The sequence below is a fragment of the Penaeus monodon genome, chromosome 17 (assembly GCF_015228065.2).
Source record: "Penaeus monodon isolate SGIC_2016 chromosome 17, NSTDA_Pmon_1, whole genome shotgun sequence".
Classification (NCBI taxonomy): Eukaryota; Metazoa; Arthropoda; class Malacostraca; order Decapoda; family Penaeidae; genus Penaeus; species Penaeus monodon.
The window spans coordinates 4742020-4760110 of record NC_051402.1 but is presented as its reverse complement, the minus strand read 5'-3'; the positions used below and the strand labels follow the sequence as shown (position 1 = coordinate 4760110).

At 34.6% G+C, this 18091-nt stretch overlaps 1 long non-coding RNA gene across 1 annotated transcript; it reads right to left on the bottom strand.

Moving 5' to 3' along the window:
• Positions 1-12864: 12864 nt before the first annotated feature.
• LOC119583487 lies at positions 12865-14819 on the bottom strand. The gene is made up of 3 exons (XR_005229704.1): positions 14699-14819; positions 14473-14576; positions 12865-12968 (listed from the first exon to the last, which is right to left on the bottom strand). It is a non-coding gene; the product is annotated as an uncharacterized LOC119583487 (long non-coding RNA).
• Between the last annotated feature and the right edge of the window lie 3272 nt (positions 14820-18091).

The window sequence follows — 18091 nt, the reverse complement described above, 5'->3', positions numbered from 1 at the left end:
TACTTAAATGGGTGTGAGACATGGACATTAAACAGTGCTCTGAAGGCATGACTTGACTCCTTTTGTACAAAGTGTCTTTGCAGAATCATGGGGTATACCTGGTGGGGACCATGTTTCCAATCAGAGGATACTCTGTGAGACTGATTCAAGACCTATTACCAGTCTGATATGAGAGCGCCAACTTTAGCTCTATGAGCATGTGGCTCGTTTTACTGAGGATAATCCGACTTATAGGGTTATCTCCAAGAGGGTTGACCCAGGTTGGAGAAGACCAAGGGGAAGGCCACAGAACTCTTGGCTGAAGCAAGTCGATCAGATCTGCCAAGATGTGCTGGGTGTGGGAAGGAATGCTGCATGGAGGCTTGCTCAGAGGGACCCCAGGAGGTGGAGCCAAAGGCTGGGTGCGGCAAAGCACAGCCATGCATATACCCCCTTATGATGATGATGAAAATATATGATGCCACAGACACGAACAACAAATAAATGGAAATAGGTTTATGAATTATATCACATAAGCTGTCTTTTTAGAGTAGCTTTGATCTTTTAACATGAATCTTGTAGGTAAATAGAAACCAGGGAAGGGAATTAAGAACATGGTATGGCATGACACAGTTTATTACCTGGAACGTGAGGGATGCAAGAGGAGCAAGAAACAGGCAAAATAATCTACCTTAATGGTAAAGTAAAATATATGTGTTAGACATCATCAAAGGTCATATAGCACTATGGAAAGGTGTAGCAGTGAAAGGGAAGGTAGGGATTAAAAGACAAATTGATCAAAGTTTACAAGTGCAGGGTATGGATAGGGATTAGCAAAAGAGAAAAGATGTAATAAGGGCAATTAGATCACAGTTTCAGTGAAAATGTCAGGAGTGATGGAATCTAGGGAAGGGGGTTGCTGTGACAATCATATCCAGGGGAAGCAGGAGGGATGATAGGTTAGGAGGGGGGGATAAAGAAGGAGAGAATGGGATGTGTTTGGAAGGAGTGGGGAGAACATGAGTAGGAGTAGGATGGAAGATGGGAGTTGCTTTGAGTGTAGAAGGAATGGATGTAGAGAGAGTAAAGGATGGTTTAGGTGTAGGCATCTTATCTTGGGTCATGATTAGATAGCTTTGAATGTCTTTGAGAGTTTCTGCAGTGGAGTCAGTTGGGGAGGTCTAAGAAACTAAAAGTTTTCAGGGGGGGGGGGGGGCAGATGTTTGAGGGGTAGAAGGAAAGGATGAAGTGTTTAGCTTGCCTTGTGCAATTAATTGGGTGAGGAGAAAGAGAGTTAACTATCGAGAAGTAGTGATTGGAGTGTCTGGAATAGTGGAGAAGATTCAGGTGTCTGGATTTAGAATGGCAAAAGAATTTGACTGGGAGAGGGAGGAGATAGAAATGGGATGAGGAGGAGATACTTGGGGAGATGTAGAAAAAGTTGTGGGATGAATAGAAATTGGGGGAGGAGGAATGTCTCCTAGAGGTTGAGTATTGACCTGAGTGGATGATTCAGGAGGGGATAGTAGAAGTAGCATTCAGTGTCATGGTCAAAGAGAGACTGGAGTTGGGGAACCAGGAGAGTTTGAATCAGTGGGGCTATCTGGTGAAGGGGCAAGCCGTATTGACCTAATAATGGTATAATCTTCATTATTAGCCATGGCAAGCCTAGAGTATGTTGGGGAGAGAAACAGTCCATCCCTCAGGGTCCCCTTGAGGGGTAAAGGCTAGCCATCTTAGCAGGGGAATACTGTGTTCATGGCCCCCCAGGCCGTTCATGACTGGCACAAAGTCTGCCTTTCATCTTTTCAGCACGGCTCTTGCCCCTTAGGAAATGGATAGTAAAAAAGGTTGGAGAAGAGAGGGACACAAAAAGGGGGAGGGAAAAAACCGTTGAGTTGAGGGCTGAGGTCCAAGGCAGGGGTGATCCCTAGCATTGGATGTAATATTATGCCACTCACCCTTCCTTCCAAGGACTTAATATTACACCATCTGCAGGTTAAGGGTGAACATGTTTTCTTACACTTGATGTGAAAAACCTACAGCATTGTGTGTGTGTGTAGATAGTTATCCACTGTCGTATTCCCTGACATAACAAATACAGCAATCCCTAAACCTTGCAGTCTCGATTCCCTGATCTTTCACCCAGTTCCCTATACATCATATGCCAGTGTGTGTGACGGACTAGTCACACTCGTGATGTTTCCTGGTCCACTAGCTGATTCTGTGACATAAGGATAAGTCCGATATGCGAAGCTTAACCTCCATGAGGGGAGCCCGGCCTGATTCTGTGACAGAAGAGGGGAGGAAATATGATTACCGTGTCTTATCTCTCAAAATACAATGTGAGTGTCCTCCAACATGATACGTCATTATCAGAGTATAATATATAATATCTGCAACTTCAATTCTTTGTTCCTATAGAGTAGTTATACGACAGTTTTGGCTGATCCATGTACTTCTGGAGGGAAGCATAAAACTTTGTTTTTGGGAATGCTGATTTCAGAATTGTCAGGAACCACTATTTTACTTCAGTGATCTTGGCTAAAGATGGAAAATCTAGATGGCTGCCATCGAAAGTGCTCTTGAGTTGATTACCATATTTTTCGTGCGTGTGTGCGTTTGTGTGCTTATACCCACTTCTTATGCTTGGGTAATGCAGTGAATTACAGATAAAAAATAATAATAATTAAGAAAAATATAACACAGGCTATGTAAAGTAATATAGATATTTTACTGTATACACTTGTCAGAAGGAAAACGAGGCACATCCAGTCAGTTTGACAAATGTTAAGTGATACATTCACCATCAAAGATGGGATTCAAAACAAAAACCCGTACGGCAAACGATCGTGCTCTCTTCCGAAAGTGTACACCCATTTGATTTATCTGCTCAACTATACAGGTGGCGGTGCGGGGTCAACTCTTTGCACATCTCATTGTGCATTTGTTTGGTGGGTCGTTACTTTGGCTTATGAGGCATTCTGTCTTTCCTTTATTAGAAAAACAACATATAACCAATATTTTTTCTAATTAAATCAGTACAGTTTCATTGTATTACCAAATTCTAAAAATAATCCTTATATTGTTTCGTGCGTTCGATGCAACTACACGCTATTGCAAGTGTCTCTGACCGTATGTATGTAAACTATGATGAAACATAAGTCGATTTTTTATTAGTAGTAGGAGAATGTATCCAGTAGCGATCGCGATTCGAGATGCAAAGTGGTGGACTGCGACGTCAACAATTTGGTAATAAGTAAGTTTGGTAAGAAAAGTAGGAAGGAAAAATGGAGATAGGAGAAGAAAAAGGAGCCGGGGCTTAACCCAGGGTAAAGCTATGGGTAATAGCAGTGTGGTGATAACGGGATGATTAATACTCGATGTATTTGGGGCGAGTGTAGGTTCGAAAGTTCGAGATGGTTAGAACAGTATTTTTCAATTTTTTTAAAAATCTACGGCCCATCTTTGGCATACCCATATACTCACGACGTACTACCCTCCAGAACCGTGATAATAAATCCATGATAAAGCAAAATTAGTAAAAAAAAAAAAATGTTATGGTTTATTTCTGCATTCATGAAATAGATATGCAGTGACATGTAAACTAACTCACTTTCGCAGGTAGTCATAGGTGTGTTTTTTGTAAGTGCGAAAGTAACAGCTTGTGGGAGGGTGCATTTGTAGGTAATGCATCTTCCATATTGTGATCTAACAACAAGTGGTTTCTTGATTTTTATTTTTGTTTGCAGTAAGAGAGAAAATCACAACTCGCGCAAGTTGAAGCTTCCTAATTATAGGAATCAATCGTTTGTGGTCAGAATGTTCTTGATACATACATACACACACACACACACACACACACACACACACACACACACACACACACACACACACACACACACACACACAGAAAATATATATATATATATATATATATATATATATATATATATATATATATATATATATATTATCTGTGTGGTGTGTGTGTATCTATATCTATATTATCTATTATCTATCTATCTATCTATCTATCTATCTATATATATATTATATATATATATATATATATATATATATCTTGTGTGTGTGTGTGTGTGTGTGTGTGTGTGTGTGTGTGTGTGTGTGTGTGTGTATGCATGTGTGTGTGTGTGTGTGTGTGTGTGTGTGTGTTGTGTGTGTGTTGTGTCTGTGTGTGTGTTGTGGGTGTGTGTGTGTGTGTGTGTGTGTGTGTGTGTGTGTGTGTGTGTGTGTGTGTGTGTGTGTGTTTATGTGTATATATACATATGATTATTTTTTCCTAATACTTTTCTAGAAGACCCGACAAGTAACTATGGCCTAAGTCTAGGTTAGAAAGAAAAGGAGTAAAGATGGGGGGGGGGGGCAGGAAGGAGAGGAGCTCATGAACGCCGGCCAACTGTATCGCCAGTCACGTGATGCACGTTTGCTGTGCACGTGTAACTGATACCTCACGTACTTTAACATTATGAAAGCTGGTTACTCTCTCTCTCTCTCTCTCTCTCTCTCTCTCTCTCTCTCTCTCTCTCTCTCTCTCTCTCTCTCTCTCTCTCTCTCTCTCTCTCTCTCGCTCTCTCTCTCCCTCCCTCCCTTCCTCGTTTTCTCCTCTTTTTCCGTTCTTCTCCTCTTTCTCTCACGAACTCTCTCTCCTAACATGCAACATATTAAACAGACAACTAATCATCCAAATGGAACTCTAAAACAGAAAAAAATATTGATATAACAATATTGGTCAGTGTTACCAGTCCGAGGCGGTGGCCCATTATTGTTAAACCAGCAGAGCATAAGGTGGGGTTGTTCAGCTGAGAAACTCGTCGGGGGCAAAGGGGCGGAAGAGATTACTGCCATACTGTAGTATTATATTATATTATGTATTATGCTGTAGTATTATATAGAGAGTTTGCAGTGATGAGAGTCTGAAGTTGGGTCATATAGTGAAGAAAAAAGGATATATGGCGATCATCATTATCATCCTCAACATCGTTGTCATCATCACCTTCGTCATCATCACCATCATCACCACCATCGTTGTCATCACCGTCATCATTACCATCATCACCATTGTCATCACCATCACCATCGTCATCATAATTGTTGTCGTCACCAACGTCATCACTATCGTCATCGTCATCATCATCACCATCGTTATCATCATAATCACTTCGTCGTCATCATCACCATCTTCGTCGTCATCATCACCATCTTCGTCGTCACCGGCGGTATCACCATCGTCATCATCACCATCGTCATCATCTTTATCATTATCATTATCATCAGTCAGTCAGTCCGTCATCATTATTAATAATGGTTGTATTGTGAGTAATGATAATAAAAGTAATGGTGCTAATGATAATATCAATAATAACAACAGTCATGATAATAATGATAATGATAATAATAAATGACGATGATAGTAATAGGAATAGTAATAATAATAAGACTGATTGTGATAATAATTATAATAAAGACAATAGTAATAATAATAATAATAATAATAATAATGATAATAATAATAATAACGATGATAATGATTATAGTAAGGATAATGATAATGATAATAATAATAATGATAGTAATAGTAATGACGACAGTAATAATAATGATGATAAAAATAACCATAGAATATTAACTAAAACAAAGCAACAACAATATTGATAATGATAATGATAGTAATAACGATAACTGATAATAATAACAATAATGATAATGATAATAAAAATATTTAATGATATTAATAATGATGATAATAATGATGATGATGATGATGATGATGATGATGATGATGAAATGATTAAAGAAATTATGATGATAATGATAATGATTTCGTAGTAAACAAATTTTCCTGCTCTTTAACAGATAATAGGAAACTGTGTATGCACAAATAGCATAGTTACTCCTTAATGTACAGTAGTTTTCTATAGTGATTGGTGCCATTGGAACATTTATTTCGCTCCCCACCCCTTCACCACCACACCTGAGCTGCGACTCATAGTGGCGATTTTGAGTATGTATTAACTTTCACACACACACAGACACACACACACACACACACACACACATATATATATATATATATATATATATATATATATATATATATATATATATATATATATATATACATATATATATATATATATATATATATATATATATATATATATGTATATATATATATATATATATATATATATATATATATATATATATTGTTACGCCGACCGCCTCGTCTCTCTACCCCCAACACAAGGCAGGCTAGGCAGACGGCGTGCTATTCACAGGGTCGTGAACGCTGAGCAGCTCCAAGAGGCACCGAGCACCACAGCGTCCCAGAACACCAAGAGGGGAAACGCCACGTGGCGAGGCAGGGCACGAAATAAACACAAAATGACAGTCTTTCCTTTATTTACACGTTATTTACCCGTACACTTTTCTATAGGGACAATACAGGGGAAAACCAGCATGTCACACTGCACGATACAGCTTATAACAGGGCAACACAAAGTTATATCAGGTCACAAGGCACACACGAGGTCTTCACAGGAGCAGCACCCAACTGCGTCTCTTCGCTTGTTCCTCCGCTCCTCCGCTCACAGCCAGCTTCGTCATGTTTGCCCAGGTCCCTTCATGTTAACACATGCCCAGGTCATTCTTTTCATGTTAACACATGTTTCGCACAGAGACAAAGACCCACTGGCGTAGCAATATATATATATATATATATATACATATATACATATATATATATATATATATATATATATATATATATATATATATATATATGCGTATGCGAGTGACCACCGCAAGCCACCAGAATATGAGCGACATGTGAGGTTGGAAGCACCTCTGTCACCAGATGTAAACGAGACGCGAGATGGACTTGGGCGGTTCAATGAAAGGGGTCTTAGCTTAATGGTTGATTGTTGAAGGTAAATGTTAACCCCAAGAGACCCCCGTGTCCCCGGGTCGAGGACGAGGTGGTCTGCCGTGTCTCTTCCCTCCGTCCTACGGACGTGTCCTTTTATGCGGTGGTTCCCTTCGAGAGCGGATGTTTATTCCTGTGCGAAAAGAGAAAGCCGGGCTACATCTGCGTCCTCCAGGAGCGCTCTACAGAGTGAAGGTACATCGTCTTGTACGTATGTGAAATATAATATATATATATATATATATATAATATATATATATATATATATATATATATATTATGTATGAGTATTCATGTACAATTCATACATCACAACACACAACACACACATATCATATATATATATATATATATATATATATATATATATATATATATATATATATATATATACTATAATATATATATATATATATTATATATATTATATATATATATAAAAATATAATATATATATATATATATATATAAATATATAAAATAGTACATATACATATTATACACATATATACGTATGTGTATAGGGAGAGAGAGAGAGGAGAGGAGAAGAGGAGAGAGGAGAGAGAGAGAGAGAGAGAGAGAATGTGTGCGTGTGTGTACATGTGTGTGTTTGTGCGTGCGTGTGTATGAGTGTATGCATAAATGTGTGTTGGAAGAAACAAAATCGTATTATAGAAAAACAGTGTATATTAATTTATTTCTGACAACCCTATAGTTATTCGAGTACGCCCCAGCCTGTGACGGTGATATCCCTGATCACATGAATGCGTGAAAGTCACGGGTGAGGGGCACTGATCGCCGTCGGGGTGCAAAGGAGAAACAAAAGTGAGAGGGAAAAGTAGAAAGTAGAAATAAAGGAAAAGGGCTGGTTTATATTGTAATGGAACTTTCCACAAGGGAAGAAATGTGCCAAATTTCGTGACCGGAGACATTGGCAGAGCAGGCAGATAAAATGTTCTTTCTTTTCTGGTTCTTTCGCCAATCTAATTTTGCAATGTTCCTTTGGAGACGCAGGCAATTTTATCCTAAGCTGGTTGTCGTGAAAGGAAATGCATAGCATTCCGAGGCAGCGATGTCAATGATACTTAGTCGAAGTTTCAGGAAATAGCTGAGAAACCAAAATATCCCTGCTTTCAATGAATGACCGTGTGCACAAACTGTCAACTAATATAACCACTGAGCTAAGGAATTGCAATTGCAATGAGATTCGGGTAATAATAGCATGGACCTGATCTCTGCAACTTTTGAATGCCCTTTAAATATCATGATGATATTGAGTTAACTGAAGATAAAGTGGTGATTATTTACTGTTCATATGAAGGGACAAGGAAGTACAGTACAATATCCTTTGCAATGGTTCAGGTAGTGTGGCTTTCATCTTGTCAAAGCTCCCAGTTAGCAATTGGCACGCAAATGAACTTTTTTTTTTGCAGAGACTAAAATTATAATGAAGTGGCAGACCCCTTTTGAAGACCATTAATATTGCTGTCATTTTTTTTTTTTTTTTATGGAAGATCATTAGCATCACTTGTTACATTCTATATGTGGATTTTCCAGTTTTTTCTTTTCTTATCGGTAGCCCATTTACTTTGTCACATTAGTACTTTGCAGTATTTTAGCTGTTTTTGTGTTGTTAAAAATCTTAGACCATATAAATGTCATCATAATGTAAAGAATAATAGGAAAATTCAGGAGGAAATTAAACGAAGCTGTGGAAGACGGTGATGTTTTATTCCAACAAGTATAAAGCAATGACAGAGCTAGTTATAAAGCAGGAGAATAACAGATGTTTCTGGGATGTTGGTATAGGCTATATACAAAGATACACTGGAGTGATGGGGATGGTATGAGCTGACACCCACTGCCTGCAGCGATACTATCGTCACACATACAGGAGGATGAAGGATGAAGGATGCCTCATGAGAACACAAACACCTAATAAAGAGGGATTAAATCATCCTACAGAGGACCGAGAGGAGCTCATGCCTATCTGATGAAAAGTTTCTTCAGCTGATCTCTATGGTACACATAATGCTGGTATTGAGCAAAGACTCGTTATTTGAATTCTGTAGGTGAGCAAAAGTTAACAGTAACCAGCACTCCCTAGTTAGGTAATCAAGTAAAATCATGGTGACATCTGGAACTCAGTCTCAAATTAATTATGATTTGTAATAAAGAAAAAAGAAAAAAAGAAAAAAAAAAATTGGGGTTTGGTAACTGGGTGCTGAAAGAGGTGTTTTGTGAGACTACAATGTGCCAAATATTTTTTTTTCAATCTTCCAGCACTCACTACCCTAAAATTTCAAAATTAATTTTCCAATAACAGAAACTACAAAATAAATGCTGTAAACCCCAAGGGTTATTAGAAACTCCCTCTCTCTCTTTTCTCTTCCACACAATAATATTTTGCACTTAATATAAGGGGGAACCTATTCACTTGGAATCTACTGTGAAGACATATTGATCTCCATTTTTAGATAACAAATTTTTGAGAATAAATGTTATGACTTGATTCACTAAGAATGGCTGCATACACAGTCCAGGGGTTCATTGCAACAAAACAAACGGTTCTCTTAAGGCTCATACATAGAATCCACACAAATGAGAAGAAATCAGCAGCACTGGCCAATTGAATGTAACAAAATAAAAGTATTTTTCCATAGCCATTATTCATGTTTTTTTTCTCTCATAGTTGCACCTGAGAACCAAAACCACTGTTGCTGACCCTATGAACATGGTATACATGCCACCCCTAGCATAGCAGGCAGACGGGAGAAGCTGTATTAGCTATGTACACAAGTGTGGGTAATGAGTACATCATATTTACAAAAGTTTACACTGAACAGGCCTGCATGGTAACCTGCTGTTATGTTGAACTTATTAATGGAGCCTTGAACATTACATCTCTGAGATCATGATACAAATCAGTAACAATATTTACAACCAGCGGTGATATACAAATGCATACTAAAATATTTTGCATATCTATAGCTTGCTCATCCTACATCTTCTTTACTTCAGCTTTGGCATATACTGCTCTTCAAGTGTAAATGGGAGCCCCCAGAGCTATTACTGCAACATACTATCTCACAGAGACAGAGCAGAAGTCTACAAGATGCTAGTGTTTATTGACCCAGCAGCTGTGTTGGGAGGTCACGGTATGTATTCAACTGCATATATTGTATTTCCAATACTGAAGATGGAAGAAGTGAACTGTACAATACTCAAAAGGCCAAAATAAGTTTATCAGCCTGTTAAATGCTCCTTTCACACGTCTCAAGCAACAACGCACGGGGGAGGGAGAATACTGTGTGGACGATCAATAAAGAGTAATGCTGTCTTCCATTACGCCTCAAAAACATTTAATCTGATGTGTACAGTCAACAAAATCACAGACTCAATTGTGTTTTGTGTCTCAAATACAGACCAATATTATTCTGCAAAAATGTACAGCTAGCAAAGAAAATAATAAATACAATGTTCGTTTTCTCATGTAATTTACTTACAAACTGGAAGAGTTGGAATCAGCAAATAAAATGTAACCTAAAGTGGTATTAAATTATTTGCTCAAAATTTAGTGTTCATTTGGGGGGTGTTTTTGCAAAAAAGAGGACAAGTTTTTTTTTCTTTTTTCTTTTTTTTTTTTCTTTTTTTTACAAGGTTCTAAGCTAGAAATCTGCCCATCTAGCAAGCACCCATGAAAAAGGCAATTCATTTGTACACAACACTCCACAGATGGACTCTAAGTTTGAGGTTCTACTCCTTTGTTTCTTCCATCAATAGATACGCTGAAGGCCTATAATAAGATCATGCATTTTGAATAAACACACTAATCAACAAAGTAATTCTAGAAGATGGAAATTGCACTTAAGAATAAGGAATATTTACAGCCCTGTCTTTTCAATTTTTTTCCTTTTTGACACTACAATAATACTATAGTCTTCTAGAATATTGTAAAAATCAAGAAACACTAAAAAGGACAAAAAAAATGACTTCAACATGGTAACAAGGTGATGTCGAAATATAACAACACATTATCAGATGGTGAATATCTCTTCTGTAAGAATAATTGGACAAAACTCTAAAAAGGATCCTCAAGAACTATGGGTTACATGTCGTGGTTATCACACATGCCACTAAATCAAGGATGCTAACAAACTCACTTATGTCTGCTTCTTGGTAAATAGAAGTGAATATTTATCAATATCGAATATTTCATTCAGTCATGGATAACAGATCATGTTATAAAATATGGATAGAAAGGAAACGGAAGAAGTTACAAAATGTAATTTAGAATGATTAAATATTTTTTTCAACATAGTTCATCTATCTAGCAATAGAATATCATATTTCATTCTAATACCTTCCATTTATCAATGTACAGAGAGTTAGCAGTTGGACATCTAGTGAGAGCAATTTCAATGAAGATAGAAAATGGCAATGATTGTTCTGTTATGACAGTATATGACAACGAGACTACAAACATGAGCACACACATTGGTTCACAGATAAGGTTGCTTGGTTAGTTCTCCACCAGTGAGACAGATTGTTCACTGTATATACATGCCTAACCTCCAAGTTGTTACAAGAATCTGTAAAATCTGTATAAAGAAAAAACATGTAATTGTAACTCATGTCTATTATCTCAGAAACAAGACCTGATACTATAATCAATATTCTGTTTTGTATCAAATTAAAACTTATAGTGAGATAATCTTATACTTAAAGAACAAAAAGGGGTAAGAAAGAACAGAAAATCAGATGGGTATACGTGCCTTCATGAAGTCAAATGCTATGATTGTTTTGTAAGAGAAAGTGAACTAGAAGGAAACAGAAGGAGAGAGTGAAAAAAGAAGAAACATAAAATATTGTTATATAAATAGATAAGAACATTTAACAGATATCATAATAGAAGATTAGTAGGTGTATGATCTATATCATGAGTAGCAGAGAGCAGAGAGAGAAGACGTGAGAACAGAGAGAAGAGAGAGATGGGATGAGAGAGATAAGGAAAGGGCAAAGATTGTCTTAGTGAAAGAGAAGCATAGAAGCAAGAGGTATAGTAGAATAAGAGATGAAGGATAGTCTATGGAGTATGAGAGAGACAAGAGAAACAAAGTCAGGAGATGTAGAAGAGAAGAAAGAAACAGATATCTAGAGAGAAGATTCTTAAGTCATCTTGATTAGCAGGATGTTGACAAGACCAGAGGGAGGAAGAGAGGAGAGAGAATGAAGAGAGCAGAGAGAGAGGGCAGGAGAGAGAGGGCAGAGAGAGAGAGGCAAGAGAGAGAAGGAGAGAGAGAGAGAGCAGAGAGAGAGAGAAGAGAGAGAGAGAGAGAGAGAGAGAGGCAGAGAGAGAGAGAGAGAGAGAGAGAGGAGAGAGAGAGAGAGAGAGAGGGCAGAGAGAGAGAGGCAGAGAGAGAGAGGCAGAGAGAGAGAGGAGAGAGAGAGAGGCAGAGAGAGAGAGGCAGAGAGAGAGAGGCAGAGAGAGAGAGGCAGAGAGAGAGAGAGGAGAGAGGCAGAGAGAGAGAGAGAGAGAGAGAGAGAGAGAGAGAAGAGGCAGAGAGAGAGAGAGAGAGAGAGAGAGAGAGAGAGAGAGAGAGAGGGGCAGAGAGAGGCAGAGAGAGAGGCAGAGAGAGGCAGAGGAGAGAGAGAGGAGAGAGAGAGAGAGAGAGGAGAGGAGGGGAGAGGAGGGGAGAGGAGAGTAGAGGAGAGGAGAGAAAGGAGAGGAGAGGAGAAGAAAGGAGAGGAGAGAGAGGAGAGGAGAGGAGAAAAAGGAGAGGAAAAGAGAAGAGAAAAGAAAAGAAAAGAGAAAAGAAAAGGGAGAGAACATAAAATAAACAGACTGGGAAAAAAAAAAAACTTACCGAGTAAGATGTCTTGAGTCTTCGTGCACCTCCATTTCCATGCTCTTGAAGTCATTCAGTTCCTTCCTGATGGCTGCCTTGTCTCTTGGTGTAAGACGGGTCCATGGCTTGTCTGCTCGTCGGTCATATTCATGTGCCTGAGTCACCTCTATATAGTCATTGAAGCGTATAATCTGATGGAGCAAGAGGAGTGGAGTGAAACCATCTTTCTTTTCTTTTTTTTTTTCATTGGATTTTTTTTCATATCGTAAGATCTACAAACCTCACCCTAGTACAAGTAGAATTTTTAAACATTTCTCTAAAAATTTATCCAGGGGAGTCATTAAGATAAATTTGGAGTGTATATAAAATACAAGGGAGGAAGGGGGTACACATGACTTGTGAATTTCTTCAGATTAGCCTTTGAAAGGTGATAAAAAATGGAGGTGTTGCCCCTGCACCACTGAAAATTAAGAAGGCATGGCGCTATGGTGCTCAACCATACCCCTGTTTTTATCTCGTTTGTTGCTTTTCAGTCACCTTCAATACTTAACATCATTATTATTATTATTATTATTATTATTATTATTATTATTATTATTATTATTATTAAAAAAAAAAAAAGAAAAAAAAGGGTCCTACCGTTTTACTGTAGATAAATATATAAATAGGTAATGTTACACTGTTTATTCCTCTTTTCATTAAATATCATATTATTTTACTGATCTTCTCTTCATCTTCTACTTTAATTATCAGTGTCTCTCTCTCTCTTTGGTTAGCAACAGCAAGTTGTATAGCTGCCAAGTACAAACAGATACGATGCCATATTCAAAATAACAATATTACTTTCTAATGTTTATAGCAGGCAGTTTTCAAAACTTAAAAATCTTAAACATTTCCTGTAGTGTAATTAAATACTTCAACTGTCTGCTGACTTTATAAAAAAAAAAAAAAAAAAAAAAATAATAATAATAATAAACAAGAAAAAAATCACAGTACAAAAATAATCTGTAATAACTGACACTTTCCCTATAAAAATCTCACTATTATCATTCACCTTACTAAATTCTTGGAAGAGATTATCCAATTATAGCTTTAGGTGCTAACCATAAAAGCATATACTGTTCAGGCTTGGCATGGCTGGCATCTTTGCATAGGCACTATGCCAGTGACAACTATGCTGACCATAAATACACACAATATGACGCCATACAATGACGCATTCCTTAGTGTTTTGTGAAATGCAGGTCTCTTTGGTATTACTCATAGATCACATTATTCCTGATGCAAGAAAGAGATGACTCCCACAGATGAAAGTAATAATTACCTTTTCATAATCAGCAAGGCTTTATAAGTAAATGTGAAATGCCTTCACTTAACTCCAGTGAAAAGTTTTAATTTTCAGGGGACTTTCCGGAGAATATATCTGGCTTAAAAACACTACATTAACTCATGAAAGTGTCAGCAATCAAAACTGATGATTAGAAATAATCTTATGGAATACAAGCCAAATCCCTACTCACACAGATCCAATATTCCTGCTTCTTTGATATATTCATAACCCATAATCATTCATATTTGGAGCATTTAGACAAATAGAATTTTGTGTGTCAGTCAAGTAGTTCAGAGAGAGGGAGGGAGAGAGAGAGAAAAAAAAATGCAAGCTATTAACATAAATATACTAGAACAAAAACTTACTTTTCGTTCCCGAAGCTCTTCTAGAGTTGGCCTAAAGGACAACTTTCGTAAGAGAGTTTTTCTTTTTTCCTCCTTCTGTTTACGTGCCTCCTCAGGAGTTGTTGCTGCAAAAAAACAAAAATAAAAAAATCATTACAGTGCATAAAAAATATAAGAAGATCAGCAAGAACAGAGCAATTACTGTATCTATGATCTATTCATTACACCAGGCACATAGTATACTCACTTTTAAGAATATTTCTTTCCTCTAACTCTTCCGCTGATGGTCGTAAACTTAAACGTCTGCAAAGAGAGAAACAAATATTGAATGAAACAATTTAAATTTCATTTGTTGTTATGAAGTTCAAATGTCTTTTTGGTATGAATGATAACCAATATCTCTAACACAGAAAGAAAGAAAGGAAGAAAAGAAAAAAAGAAAAAGAAAAAAAGAAAAAAAAAAAAAAAAAAAAAAAATATATATATATACATATATACATATATATATATACATATATACATATATATATACATATATATATACATATATATATATATATATAATAATATATATAATATATAATATAATATATATAAATAATAATTATCATATATAATATAATAATATATACATATATATAATATATCTATAATAATATACATAATAATATTATAATATATATTACTAATATATATATATATATAATTATATATATATATTATATATATATATTATATATATATATATATATATATATATATATATATATATATATATATATGATAAATATTATAATTATATATATATATATTTTTATAATTATATATTAGATATTATATATATATATGATATATATCATACTATACAATATATATATAGTATATATATAGTATATATTATATATATATTATATATATATATACATATATAATATATAATATATATATGTAGTATAATATATAATATATATATTATATCTATATATTATATATTATACATATATATATATAATAATGAATATTATATAAATATAATATATAATATATTATATATATATATATACATATATATATATACATAATGAATAATATATAATATAAATATATATAATATATAATATACAGTATATAATACATATATATTATAATATATAAATACTACATTACTATCAAATTAGAGTAGCAACGCTATAATATCATAAGCCTATCATTCTATATAATACAGTATATTATTACCACAACATCGATTCTAATACTAGATCAATATATAATATATAGCATACATATTATCAATTATCATATATAAAATATAGACATATAATAATATAACTCATCTAATCAAATCATAGCTGTATAGTATATAATAATCTATACTATACTAACTTGATCTACATGTATGTCATGCATATGATATACTTGATGATATCTATCATATATTATATATTATACAGTTATCATTTATATCATATATATATATACATATAATATACCTTACATATAAAGCTATTAATCTACTAATATAGCATTATATAAATAGCTAATACAATATTATATAATACAATATAAAAAATTCAGTATACACTAGAAATATATACTAAGTATAAAAACCCACAAGTATCCTAGGTCTTTAACCATTTCATACTCATATTGGCAAAACTGTACATCTATTGTTGTGGAGGCATATATATATATATTCTATAATATGCATTATATACAGTCATATTATTTTAATATGAAATATGACATATATGATATATATATAATTCATAATCTTTTAACATTCAAGCATAGTATGATGCATTCAAAATAAGACAAATGTTTACTCATCCATATCCTAAACATGTGTTCAAATGCTTACGGAAACTTCGGCTTAAGCATATCAAATTGCTACATTTCTTTTAAATCATACTAGTCTCATATTACACTGAATATAGCATACCTCTTTAATCTAAATATCAAGTCCTAACCTTATTCTGTAATTCAAGTCAATATCATCGTAATATCATCATATTCCAATTCTTAATATAAAATGCAAAAATTTCACAATGACCTTAAATCATAATACTTATGTGAAATTCATGATTTCATCATGACAACATGTTACTATCATTAACAGCATTTGATGCATTATTTGATCAAGTCACATGAGCCATAGCATACAGAGCAAATAATGTCACTATTCAATGTTTTTGCTTATGATTCAACTATGTGATCTATCTAAATGATTAATACGATCTGAAAGCTTTTGTACATCATTACTAGTTCCTACAATTTTAAATGAATACAGATGTACTTATCACATGTAATAACCAGTATCAAACAAGTTTCCGGCAAACAACTACTCCAGGTTATAGAAACAACTAAGCATTTCTCTCTAGAAGTTACTTAACTCGCTAGTTGGATTTGAACTTTTCTGATTCTTAATGGTAACACTAGCACACCCATTAGTATTCTAATCTCGAGTTCATAGGATAGGAATAACACTGTAGCTATATTCAATCAAATATCTTATGAAAATATTTCAGTAATGTCATATTGAATGACAAGTAAATAATAACTTATCATTGGAAATTTGTTACAAATCCGCTGCAATACATTTTTAGACAATTCTCTAACTTTATTAATAGCATGTAACAACCACATTTGAAAATAACAGATTAATCTCCAGGATCAATGCACAAGCCGCCAAAAAATTTTGCATTCATAATAACCTTTCATAAATCAAGACTGAGTATTTCTCTTACACTTCTATCATGACACTGTTTCAACATTTTATGAACTAATGGTTCACTCTTTTATCACATTCTTTAATTACAATCAGAGAGATCATATATTCACTCCTATATTTATATAAATCAAATATGTATAACAAAACAAACTTCTACTGTGATCCAATATTCCATACAGTTATGATGACAATAATTAGAAATTGTTATCATCTGGTCAAGAATTATAGTATATTAAAACTCATTAGACAGAGAATTACATGACATAATTTCATAATAATACTGCTTATGATACCTAACTAGAGTAAGTTCAAATACATTTTTAAAATGTCACAGTTTTTAAATCCCCCACTAATGACTATACTCCTCAACCTAGTCAAATAATACTAACGTATTAACACAACTTCATCCTGATTAAAGCACAAGAACTGATATTTCGTTTAACCTATGTTTACAAGATCTTCGTAAATAGATAGAAATAATATTCTTTATCAATTTTGTAAATTAATTGCACATGCTTTAATAGCACTCCTCTATTAAATGTAATTTAAAACTCATATAATATCAAAATGACTTATCACTCCATACTTAACATATGTTTCAATAATATTATAATACAGTGAAATATCTATAAGCAATTAATATCAAGCAACAGATGATACAGATCACAAACATTTTGATTGCAATATATGTACAATAACCAGACTAATACACTGTCTTGCCTTAATTTTTGATACAATACTACAATCTTTAAACATTTAAAAATACATCTGAAATGTATCAGCAAAAACAGCTTCATAATTATTTAACAGTTACTTTATGCAAAATACGTGACATGCCTGAATGACCATGCAAAATAATCAAATCTAATCATTCCTTTAAGCTTGTAATTGCTTCTAGCAATTCCTCATTCA